General features: G+C 29.8%; 1 long non-coding RNA gene across 1 annotated transcript; it reads left to right on the top strand.

Annotated features, from left to right (window-relative positions):
* Positions 1-71: 71 nt before the first annotated feature.
* On the top strand, positions 72-11,896 carry LOC122270021 (uncharacterized). The gene is made up of 2 exons (XR_006225549.2): positions 72-232; positions 11,755-11,896. It is a non-coding gene; the product is annotated as an uncharacterized lncRNA (long non-coding RNA).
* Positions 11,897-12,621: the final 725 nt, after the last annotated feature.

Genomic DNA, 12,621 nt, shown 5'->3' with positions numbered 1-12,621 from the left:
TAGTTACTACTTAGTGAATGTTGATCATGCCTCCCGCACGTGAGCAGTTTGCTGTCATTGGTTGACATTCGCTCATGCCCAGACGACTCGCCGTAAATTTTCTGTTTAGATCATGCGCCGGCTTTGAAATTCCATGTGTGTTGGTGCTACTCGTCACGTCCAGACGTGAAAAGTACTTTTTTAATTCTACATAGGATAAGGCTGTACGAAATACAACACTTGGGGGCGTGAGGTTTGTTTACACTTTTTTTTTGACCTTGATAGAGGGATGAATTTTTGTTTTTAATTCTACCCAAGTTTCGGTTTTGCAAGTTTCTTTATTTTCATCTCATCATTAATGACTACCTAAACAAGAAAACCGTTATAAATTTTATTTCATGGATTTTCTCTCCGCTCCCGTTGGCGATTTTAATAATTGTCTTACAGTTATAATTTAACTCAACAAAGGAGTTTTACAATTAAATTCGATTCCTGGCAACAATAAAAAATACTTACTGGTATGTCGTTAAAAGTTCTGTTTATTTTTTCCAGTTTTGGAACCGGAAATATCAAAGAAATTTTTATTAAATTCCTCACGATTACTTTTTACTTTTTTCGAATTTTTTTTTTTTTACTTTAAATGTTAACATTTTGAAAAAATGCTGTGAAAAAATCTCCAACAGGATTCTTGCGGCTATTACAAACTTAAAATTAAAAGTGAGAATTATTCTTTTTTCTTCTCTTTCTCTTTAAAGCTACATATGTTCGGCACACGCGAACATGAACTGAATTTGATATTTATTTTTGATACTTTGAAAGTAATTGTTAAATCTATAGTGGATTCTTAGCAAATTGAACTATAAAGAGAAGGCATAAAGCACGAATTAACAAAAATATGCATTGATTAAGATTGGAATAAATACTATTTCACTGAGTTGTATTTAATTAAACATTTAGTGTAAGACATAATTTTTTGCACAAAAATTAGTTCCTTTTTATAATGATCTAGAAGAGTATTTATTAACACTTCTTCTGACATCATATACAGAATTAAAGAAACTACGCGTTTTGGAAAGAATAAGCTTCCTTTGATCAAGTCAACGGTTTCCAAGTTCTTTCAGATATGGAACCCAAGATGATTGTCCTTCATGTAGCGGAACCCTAACTTTATAAATCGAATTCATTAGCAATTTCAAACACATTACCATAAAAGGGCATTAGAATAGAATAATTAGAGAATAATTCAGAAAATATTTAATCTGAAGAATGATTTTAATTCATAGCTTCATCAATCCTCATCATCAATTATCATCTTCATCAATCAATTAGAATTGATTTTATATCAGACAATTAAATTTACATTTCGCGGGACTTAATTGTCTAGTTCTGAATTAGTTTTCGGTATACACTAATGCTGAAAATTAAAAACGTTCCTTGAAATTAAAAACTAAATAAATTTTTGCACATGTCGGAACAAAAGGAACGTTTGCAAAAAAGAAGATTTAAATTTGAAAGTTGGACGTATAGCAAATTTTGAATTGAAAAGTTCGACGGAAAATATTAATGCAGTTTATATAAATTCATTTCTTTTTCATAATTCATTCAATGTTTTGTTGTTAGAATAATTATATATATAATTTAAATTTTGCACTTTTTCCCCCCCCTGGTATTTTACTTTACTATCTTAAAATTAACCGAGATATTAAATAAATAATGGATTATAGATTAGATATAAATGTATTAGACATGGTTCAAAAATCATTGTTTTTTAAAAAAATATTCTAGATTTTGTTTTCTACCCATATTTTGAGAGTCTATATTATAAATGCACCGTTAAAAAAAAATAGATAAGAGTTAATAGAAATTTAGAACAAAATTAGATAAAAATTTAGAAGAAGGAAAATTCTATTTATATATAAAGTACATTTTTGCTTCTAATTTCATAGAGTCATCACAAATTAATTATCACATTTCATCTCAATATCATTAGCATATTTAATATCAGTATCATTAACATATTTAATATAAATATAATTAGCATATTTAATTTTTTAATATAGCATATTAACAAATCAATAAATGTTTTTTTTTTTCACTGCCGTTTTAAGATTCATTTTAGCATTCCTTTGCTTGTTCCATCTTCTATATATAGCAAGTTAATATTCTTTCTTTCCTCTACATATTTAAATTACTTTCATATATTTATCTAAGTTATTTATATGTAGCTGTCGTCAATATCATATTTAATCAATTTTTTTTTTTTTAAATTAAGAGAAACCTATTTAAGTCTACACTTCGTAACCTTTTTAAAAATAAATGAAAATCACTCTTGAAAATCAAGTGATTCAGCAGCTATGGTTAATCCTTTGAATCGTTAAGATAGCTTCTTAACACGTGAACATCTGATCATTCGATCAAAGGTTATTAAGATCAAATTTGAGAATCGATATGAATTAGAAATTCCAACGTAATTATTGTCAATTCGAACAGCACAAGAGCTCGAATCATCCTGCAGGAATTAAAGAGAGCAATCTGTATTAAGTTAGTACTAATCATATTAAATTATCAGTGATTTTGTTACAAATTTCTATAATAAATACTCTAGCTGAATATTATGACTTACTTCTTAGCGGGTGAGAATTATGACATCTTTAATTTTTTTTTCTTCCTTTTTTTTTTTTTAAATATTCATTTTAGAGAAAAAGAACGAAAGTCCAAAAAAGAGTTTAGTTTAGAGTAAAATAAAAAGCACCATTTTTAAATACAAGAATATTATGGGAGATTTTTTAAAGAAATGAAAGGAAAAAAAACAATTTACTCAAAAATGTAATACAAATAATAATTAAGCAAATCTACCACTTTAATTTTTAAAAATTATATATAAATAGTTAACCGAAATTAATTTAAACTCATGCCAATCAAAGTAAAATTTAATATTTGCATTATAAATTATATGATTATAACGACTCTTTGGAATTGTGCCATTGATCCCGATTTTGATGTAATAAAATGTTAATTCAAACGCAATTATGTATAGTAATATTTTTTTTAAGAAGCAATTAACATGATATACGTTGAAGTTAACGAAAAGTTATTCTATTTATCTGTTTATTATCCCAATTGGAAATATAAAAGTTTTTAAAGAACTTAGTATCTTCGACAGGTGTTTTGCGTGATTATTGAAACTCTCTCACTTCAAAATCCCCCTCACAACTGTCTACGTGTGCACGATCATGTTCCCTTCTTCGACCTCTATTCTTCCCAATTTACAACACCTTTCAGGGTCAAAACAACCCCGCAGAATATATTGGTTCCCGTTGACGAGTTTCTGCATTGATGTAAACGTTAAAAAAATAGATATGATTGCATTATAAAACTAGTAATTTATGTTATTGTAATATATTTAACTACTTTTTGTCAAAACTCTTTATTATCAAGTTTAGACATTCGTTTTAAAATTTATATGTTCTCTAACTTATTGTTAACGTCCAACTAAAGGTATACTTATCGCCGAATGATCAGAGCATCCAGGAAAGTAAATTTGATTAAAAATTTACAATTATGTTAAATTTCACAACTGTAAAAGTGAACCTCGCCTCCCTCTGAAAAAAAGACCCCAGAAAAAATATACCCTTTAAGATCATAATTCAAAATTGACACTTAAAGTGGGAATGGTAGGTTCACGTTAAAAAATTATATGAATTTAACGACTGTTTCGATTCGAATTTAATGTCATCGAATATTTTCTCGAACCTAATTAGATAATTTTTAAAAGTTAATTAATACATAAGGATTAAGTTTTGCTGTTTTTTTAAAAAAGAAAAATTAATAACATTTTGTACATTTTAACTATTTTTGGACATCAATATTTGCGTTTATCGTAGCATTCATACAGTAACTTTTCGTATATTTGTAACTAGTGACTTTTTAACAGCATTGTAATGAAAACTTAATAATTTTTGTTAATTTTTATAACTTATCATTAATAAAGTTAAAATGAATTATAATCATAAATGTACAAAATAAATTCTAATTATTATCTCTATCTTGGCATCAACCACCGTCGACAGCAACAACCGATCCATTTGAGGATCATTTAACATCTAAATAGAATAGTCACATCTCTAGTATATGTAGTATATAACCGTTGATGAACCATCAACCCAATTTGGGGTTTACGACTACTAATGTTCAACTCCTTGTAGTTTTGAACCCAATCTAGAAGACAAGGGAACTCCTGGATCAAATATTAGTTCGAAGTATTGGCAACAGTAATTAAATATTAACTCAAAATTTAATTACTTCAAGTTCATATTTAGTTACTTTAAGTTAATATTTAATTACTTTAAGTTAATATTTACTTACTTGCGAACCCGATTCAAATTTTTTTTTTTATGCATCATTCCCCCCCCCCTTCAGAATTTCTTTTACCGGTACATTTTTTTTCTCTCGATTATCGCTGTAAGTGACATCGTTTACATACATATACAAACAAAATCAGACAAACACGAAGATTATCTCATTATACGTAGAGATAAAAGAAATATAACCGAAATTTTTGGAAAAGGAAAGACATATTGATATGAATCTGATACAATTATTGAATAAATTATGAATAGAAGAAACAATTATAAAACATTGAATAAGTATATCCTATCACGCTTTTCAAATAAAAGTAATTAAATTCCTTAATAACGAAATATGTTTTTATAATAACTTTTTACATCAGTAGTTCTTTTGAATTTTCATTTTGGAGTAAACCCTCATTCGGTATATTTTATTCATTTTTAGCTTATGTATACATACCAAAAACTAGACTAGATAAAGCACAAGGACTGCAAATTTAGTTGTCGGACATAAAACCTAAATTATTAATTATTAATGATAAAACGATATAAAATCCTCTTCATTCCTATAATTAAATATTTTAAAAACAGTTTTTTATGAGTTATAACGTTTACTATTACCCTAATAAAACTTTATTTATAATATAGGGGTTCCGCCGACAGAAGATTATACTTAGGGTTCCATAACCGAAATGCTTATATATAAGTTCAAAATGAAGATAAAACAAAGGAAAATTACAGGCATATGAAAAAAGGGGGAAAAAGAAAAATAATAATAATAATAAAAATATAAAAAAAAAAGTGGGGGGGNAAAAGTGGGGGGGGGGAGAAAATAATAATGTAAAAAAAAACGAAAAAAAAAATGATAATTTTTTTTTAAAAAAATCCAGAAAATAAAAGATGTAATCTTTTCATCAGCCCACACGATTATATCCGCAAAAAAGAGTGCTTTCTAATATTGTATCAATATAGCCAAAGCAAAATATATCAATACAATAGTGTGAGGAGCATTCAAAAACTTTTTACAAAAATTACAACAAATAAAATGGAGCACAATAAGTAAAAATAACACGTAAAAACAGAAAATAAAATATAAAGAAAAAACAGAATAAAACATAATCTATAAAACGAGTAGCGAATTCAAATGAACTTACATGAACGCGAAATTTTTAAATTTTTTTGCTGATATAATCGTGTGGGCTGATAAAAAGATTATATCTTTTATTTTCCGGATTTTTGTAAAAAAATAAATAATTTATCCCTTTTTTTCTTCTTTCGGATTTTACTTTTTTTATTTTTTACCCCCCAATTTGTTATTATTTTTTTGTTATTATTATTTTTCTTTATCCCCCTTTTTTCATATGTTTGTAATTTTCCTTTGTTTTATCTCCATTTTGAACTTATTTTATGAATTCTATTTACTTGCAGCTTATGCGCAATAAATGAAACTTACTGTTTTTCTTAATTTTCTTCGGCTTTTTTTGTTTTTATTTACTATGCTATATATATATATATATATATTGTGAAGAAAAGGCGTTTNATATATATATATATTCGTATGTCAGGATATATTTTGAAAGTATTTTTTAAAATATCATTAATCCTATGTGTAAATAACATATAATAACACATAACGATATTTCACGTTATATTGCTCAGCTCTGATAATAATAATAAAAGATGGTGGAGAAGTAAGTGAGAGAAAATGCTGAAAGATTTTGTAATTTCGTACATTTATGACTAACGGAAAACGTGTGCTATACCTTTATATCTAATTATCTCAGCTGCTATGAAATCAACAGCTGCCTGCCTGGGTAAAATTATTTGAATAACTTAATGCCATCACTTAAGAAAAAAATAAGATGGGTAAGTTTTGATAATAAAATATCGATAGTCGTACTGGCCAATTTTTTAAATTATCAGATAAATCTAGATACAATTTGTAAAACAAAACGAATAAATAAAATTAAATGAAAAATAAATAAAATTAAGTAAGAGAAGTAAATAGTATAAAAACTGAAAATAATTGTTTGCGCATGAGATTTTTAATCCAGGAGAAAGTAAAAAGCGTGGGCTAGTTTACAGTTTATTCAATAGATTCAAATTTAAAGGGGTAGGTAAAAAAGTGTGAACGATCCTAAGTTTGAATTAGCAAAAATGTGCCTTGTTAAAAAAATTTAGAATAAAGTCGATATTACTAATTTGTATATAACTAAGATATTCGACATGAATCAATCTTATTTTAGAACTAAAAATTAATGATTAATAAGATTTAAATTTTATTGACTGTCTGAAAATTTCTTTAAACTACACTTCTCAAAACAATTAAAGGATATTATAAGTCTTGTATAAAATAACGATAAAAGCAACTTCTTTCTTGTTGCATGAAATGAAAGAAGAGAGTCACAAATGCAAATTTTTCTTATTTTCAAACCTCGCAGTATGCAAATTTTGAATTTGACGTCGGAGACGACGCTTTATCGGCAGCAAATTTGATTTGGCTTTCAACTTAATGTAAGACAAAGCGAAAAAGAATGATTGACATTTAGTAAGCGCGTTATTTCGATGTGTGCGATGCCTCAACGAAGTCATTTAACCGAATCAGAAGCTTGGAGAGTTGTTGGCCGATTAGTAGGGGCCAAACACAAGCTGAAGTAGCAGAAGTCATTGGAGTTGCACAAATTGTGATTTCCAGGATCTGGAACCGTTTTTTTGGAGACTGGAAATGCAGGGCAAGGACGTAGACGTTCAACAACGCCCAATGAAAGCCATTAATTAACGCTAACGGCTCAAAGACACCGAAATATGAATGCCACTCTTCTTCAACACCTTCGCTTTGCTACTGCCACCACAGTTTCGACACAAACTGTCCGAAACCGCCTTCACATTGTATGTCTATATGCTAGCCTACCAATGGTGTGCGTCACGTAAACAGCAAGGCACCGTCGCGCCAGCAGGGAGTGGGCAGCAGAGCATGTGAACTGGAAGAAGAATGAATGACGTAATATTCTGATCTATGGTCTGGAGTGATGGTCTATGCTGGCATTTTAATTGATGAGTATACCGATCTCCATATCATTCGAAATGGAGCTTAGACCGGTTGCCTAAAGAGGGATGAGATTCTGAGACATATTGAAGTCCCTCAAGCTGCAGCAATTGGATAACTTCATGTTAATGGACGACAATTGCAGGCTACATCGTGCTAACTTAGTGAATGATTTCCCTTTGGAGAAAGGAATAATACGAATGGATCGGCCAGCGTGTTCCCTGGACATGAACCCAATGGAGCATGTTTGGGACAGTCTATGCGGACAAATTGCCACTCCCACAGTACCACTCCTTTTTAGTAGTACCACTCCCACAAACTCTCCAAAACCTGGAAAGAGTTCTTCTGCAGGAGTGGGACAGAACACCCCATCCCCTCATTAATAACCTCATCGACTCGATGCTTCAAAAGTCCGACGCTGTTTGGAACTTCTTGAATTGAGTGAAAGTTGGCTGAATTTTACTTTACTTATAAAATCTTGGATTTCCAAAGTAGAGGAAATTTTTTTAATTGGCTAGGAAGCAGTATAATATTCTGATTTCAAGTGCCTCAAATTTCGAATTAACCAAAATTCTGGGAAAACTTTCAGATTTTCACATTGATATCAGTAGGAAACTTTAAAGGAATTGTCGCTTCGAATTATGTAATTTTTAGAATTATCCAAAAAGTGTTTTTATGAGGTAAGTGGTAGCACACTATGTTAAATCTGTTATCACCCAGCGTCAAACTTATAAAAGTTTCTTTTTTCAAATACATGTATTGTGGAAGGCAATTATTTCAATTTTGTCGCTTCTCTTGGGTATATAAAAGATTCTCTTTCATATGATTTATTAATGATTTAAGTTTCTGTGAATAGTTCTAGAACTAAATGGAGAAGAGATTTTTTGTAATGTGACTAATATTGAAAGATAGCCATTTAGTTTAATATCACATGACATACCACTTTTCACATGAAATCACTTTTTGTATCACTTCAATATACATAGTGTCGGAATAAAACGGGTTAAACAAAGTGAATGACTCCTTTGCTGGATATTTTGGGTAGCTCAGTGCTTGGCGCGAAGCACCACTAACTGATTCGTCGAATCTGTGACGTGCTATTGTCCTGTGTTCTCAGGTCATAATTGAATAAGCTTATGCTAGTATGGATTGCTGCTTTGGTCATTTATAAAATATTAAGCCTCATGAGAAAACTTTAAAACTGGTACTTATAACAATGAACAATGTGGTTTATAACACTTGGACAAGCCCTCGTCGGTCATTGACCTTTTGCGAATGAAGTCAGGTAGGTGCGCCTTTCGTTGGACAAGAAAGCACCGCAAGGGCCACTTCCAGAATTAGGCATAGATCTATAAGTTAGGGGGAGGAAATTTTCTCCAGATCCTTGACCATGGTACTGCTCAGAAAAAAAAAACTGTTAGGAAAAAAAAAAACATTCGAAAACTCACAGCTTTACTATTCCAATTACTTTAAAAAAAAATAGTTTCGGTTAGAGAATCTTTGCTATGGATTTCTGTTTTCAGATTATTAAATTGGAAAGGCAAACAGTGAGTTTTCAAATATCCTACTGCTTAACAAATAAAAGCACTAAAACATTTAAAATACACCACGCTGTAGTTTCATATAATTATCCTGGAATGCCAATAGCCCGTTTTTTTTAAAAATAATTTTATTAAGTGATACTGAATTATAAAGTTGCAGTGTTTCACCAGACACCTTGAAAATATTTTAAAGAAAAGTTGCATTTTATATAATCTTTTAAAATTTTTTATGCATAGTGGAGAGAAAAACTTTTAATGAAATTTTATACATTTAAACTATAATTTTGCTACCACAAGGAATTTGCTCATAAAGCGAAGTAAACTGACAACCTTGATTAAACAATAATCATTAAATTAAAGCGATTATTAAATAATAAGATATAAAAATTTTTAAATTTAAAAGTGGTGACTTTTTATGTCCTGTGAGAGAAGATATCGAATTGCAAAAGGTTAAAATTTTTGTTTACAACTAATAATATGTGCTGCTCAGAAAAAAAAAACTGTTAGTAAAATGTAAAAAAAAAAAAAAAAAAAAAAAAAAAAAAAAAAAAAAAAAAAAAAAAAACATTCGAACACTCACAGCTTTACCATTCCAATTATTTTGAAAAAAAAAAAATAGTTTCGGTTAGAATTATCAGTTATTAAAAGTTACAATAGAAGATTCACGCGAACTCAGAAAACAGAATTTCAAATTTAGCTTATAGGCAATTGCTGCAAATAAGATGAAGTTCTTTTTTAAAATAAATTTTCATTCTATGTACAATAAATCAAACATGGACAAATATCAGATATAATTTTTCCTCCTATAAAAGGATATCACATCGGATGATTTTAGAGATAAAACTATTGTGAGTTCAAGGTGAGTTTTAAACTCAATGTTTCGCTTATTCCAAGTGTAGAGTCTTGATTCAGTGTCATTAGAAGTGACGTCAGACCACGCGACTTCCGGAATTTTGGCGCCAGAATTCCGAGTTTCGCAGTTAATGTTTTGATGGAGCAGCTTCCCGACCGCTCTCGAAATAGAATTGCAGCTTTGATTTGTGTAAACAAAAATTTCAAATATAAACATTTATTTATTTATTTTTGTTGGGTAGCTCTTTAGCTTAAAATTGCTAAAAGAGAGTTTAAAAAGTTATTTTATTTAAAATGTATACATTTTAAGACTTAAAAGATTAAAATTATTTTTCAGATATTGAAATTAAGAATTTTTTTTTATTGTTCTTTTTTTCTAATATCGCATTACTACGACGCATAAATGGTTACCATAATGGACCATGCGATCTCGCATCCTGCCGGATAACCCAAATATTTCTTGTGTTTGTTTCTTCTGTAAATAATACATAAAATGAAATTACAATAAAGCCGACCGGCCTGTGTAGGGGGCAGGGAACTGTCCTCACATCAGAAAGGTTCTGGGTTCGAATCCCGGGCAAGGCATGGGTGTTTCCTTCTCTCTATCTGTGTTCTATGTCCTTTCTCCTTTGTGTGTGAATGTGACCCGCCCTATAAACGGGTTGTGGTAGTGTGACTTCGCCACAGGTGCCCACTGGGTAACGAAAAGAGAGTTAGCAGTTCTGGCACTTTCTGTGGTCAATGGACAATAGTTCGAAGTGCCCGCCATTTAAAAAAAAAATACAATAAATGACAGAACTAACAGAACTTAATGTAAGAAAAAAATTTCAATTTAAGATATTGTCTTGGATAAAATTTTATTAAAAAAACATTTTTTAAAATTTTAGTGGCATAAAAGAAGACTTTCTAATTTCCTGCATTCTTTCATTCTTTTTTATGAATGCATATTTTACATGATTTACTTACCTACCGTTTTTTTTTTTTTTTTTTTTTTTTTTTTAAAAAAACTCGGACTTTAAAGTATAATAACATGATGCTATTTGTGGTCCTGAGTGAGTAAAAATTGTTTCTCAGGTTTTAGAATTTATTCAAAACATAAACTTACTACGGCTAAAATTAAGGAAAACCGATATGGATGACTGCAAAAATTTCCTTTAATGTTAATTGCATAAAAATAAAGATATTTATCAAAAATCTAAAAACTAATAACTGTTTGTTAACAATTTAAATATCTTTCAAAGATTATTGATTGCAAAATCGTCTTTGCATAACTTCGCCAGAAGAAATTTATTGAGAATCCGAAATACCACATGTTTTATATCTCAAATTCTGATTGGATGACGGCCTTAAATTTTACATAGATCGAAAGACACCGTCAAATAGAGTAAATATCCATCATCGACTTATTTGTGAAAGTTATGTGAAAAGGATTAAAAGGATATTTAGAATTTCCCCCCTCCCAATACCTCATTGAAGATAGAAGGCCTCTGCACGAGAAACCATAAACAAGAAATTTGATCCTTTAATAGTCCAAATGTAATGACATCTTTCGTACTTTCCACCATTGCTCAATTATGTAGCCCAATCCGGCTTGCATCGCCTTCAAAGCTAACGTAAAATATTTCCACCTTGTCGTTAGGCTAACCGCGGGAGGTTTTCGTGGTTTTCTCTCTCCTTGTAACGCAAATGCGGGTTAGTTCCATCAAAAAGTCAGCCAAGAATGCAAATTTCTCCTATTACTTGATCCAGGAGTTCACTTGTCTACTGGAATGGGTTCAAAATTACAAGGATACGGAGCTGAACATTAATAATCGTAAGTCAATATTGGGTCTGCTGCTCAACGACGGTTGTAAAATAAAAAATATAAAAAATAAAACTAAGTAGCCCAAAAGTAGTGACATTTTTCTTCTTTTTTTTTCTGCACTGCGCAAATTATATTCGTTACGTCGACCTACTAAATTGATCCGTGCTGAGGTTTTCTCTTTTCTAGGAGGTGTTGCTCCACCCCTTCGACAGTTGAGATCGGTCGGGAGAAGAAGGGCCTCTTAAGATAAAGGGATGAAAACACCAAAACCAGTTTTATTGCCCGATGAAATTTGGAATTGTTTCTAATAAACGCTTTTCAACCTGTCTTTGCCTAGTCCAGTTATCAAACATGTTTTGATGTTTCTGATCCTGCCTTCCTCAATGGAGATTCAGTAGATTTCTTTCATCATTTAAATATTATTTTAGCGTTCCTGTTATGTGTACTTTTTAACCTCATTTATGACAAGTTTCTTAAAATATACATCAAGGGTGGTCATTACGAAATACTCTGTATAAAAAATTTATTATGGTATAAATTTAAGAATATGATTTAGTTATTATAGATATTGTTTTGTGATATAGTACACAGAACTTTAAAATCTTGTAAACTTACGAGGAAGTTTAACATTTGTTTCATTAAAAGAAAATGTTGAGCTCCAATTATTAACTATTGCAAATATTTAAACTTAAAACAATAGTACTTTTAAAGGAAAAAATGAGTTAATTTGTAATGTGTAGCAAATAATGACATGCATTTTGTATTAAAATTAAAATCAAATACGAAACTCTAAATAATGAAAAAATTAAAGATTAACATACCAGTTTTTATTTTAAATTATGTATTATATAAAAAAAAATTATGTAATTCTTCGTGAGAATCAGGATCCATATGTTATTCTAATAATGTCGGCTTTAGTAGCTGGCATTGACAATCGTATTTAGGGACTAATATTATTAAATTGTAGAAGTTTGTGTTTCATAATATGAAGGGAATATGGAAACAATTCTCTTAGGACTATCTGTAAACAGTTTTTTTTTTAATTAGCGGTGA

Source organism: Parasteatoda tepidariorum, chromosome 9 (assembly GCF_043381705.1).
Source record: "Parasteatoda tepidariorum isolate YZ-2023 chromosome 9, CAS_Ptep_4.0, whole genome shotgun sequence".
NCBI classification, from domain to species: Eukaryota; Metazoa; Arthropoda; class Arachnida; order Araneae; family Theridiidae; genus Parasteatoda; species Parasteatoda tepidariorum.
The sequence above is the reverse complement of the archived record's forward strand: the minus strand, read 5'-3'. Positions and strand labels throughout refer to the sequence as shown.